General features: G+C 55.7%; 1 pseudogene; it reads right to left on the reverse strand.

Annotated features, from left to right (window-relative positions):
- Nucleotides 1–258, reverse strand: part of LOC119283685 — a 7,712-nt pseudogene extending 7,454 nt beyond the window's left edge.
- Nucleotides 259–682: the final 424 nt, after the last annotated feature.

Below are 682 nucleotides of genomic sequence, written 5' to 3' on the forward strand. Positions count from 1 at the left end.
GGCGAGGTGCGGGGAGGCGGGCGGCGTGGCGGCGAGGAAGAAGGAGAGCTTGGAGGTGGGCGGGAGGGCGGGGTGGCGGAGGACGTGGAGGCGGACGGGGAGCGGCAGCGGCGCGGCGGGCAGGAGCGCGGGCGGGATGTGCGGCGTGGTGAGGAGGTGGTTGGCGAGGCGGGTGGCGAGCAGCGCGTCCGTGAGGTCGGAGAGCGGCGCCGCGGCGGCCGTGGCCAGGCGCCGGACGCGCGCCGCCGGCAGCATCATGCTGCCCCGCTGTGGCGCCTGACCGTGGCGAGAGTGTCTCGTTCGTCCGACTTTCTTTTTTCGTTTCTTTTCTTTTGATGATTTTGAGGATGAGGATAGTGGAGTGTGATTTGTTCTGCACTCGGCTTCAATATTTGTTTGTGCGAGTGTGTATATTGTTCTTTATGAATTCGGCTAAACTTTACTCAAGATAAAACTATAATATGTAAATAAAAACAGGCAATTCATTTCAAATCTTTATCAACTGGACTAAGCCTGGTGGTACGGCTCTAATTTTTTCTTGACAAACTCCTGTATGGAATGCCATGAAGTTTTTTGAGAGCACAAGTGTGGAAGTTTCCCGAGCTAAGCACGACTCCACACAAGCTCTTAAGGATGGCAACACCTTGAAGCTCTCTTATGGCAGTAACCACAACGAGATCAT

This window comes from Triticum dicoccoides, chromosome 4A, assembly GCF_002162155.2.
Source record: "Triticum dicoccoides isolate Atlit2015 ecotype Zavitan chromosome 4A, WEW_v2.0, whole genome shotgun sequence".
NCBI lineage: Eukaryota > Viridiplantae > Streptophyta > Magnoliopsida > Poales > Poaceae > Triticum > Triticum dicoccoides.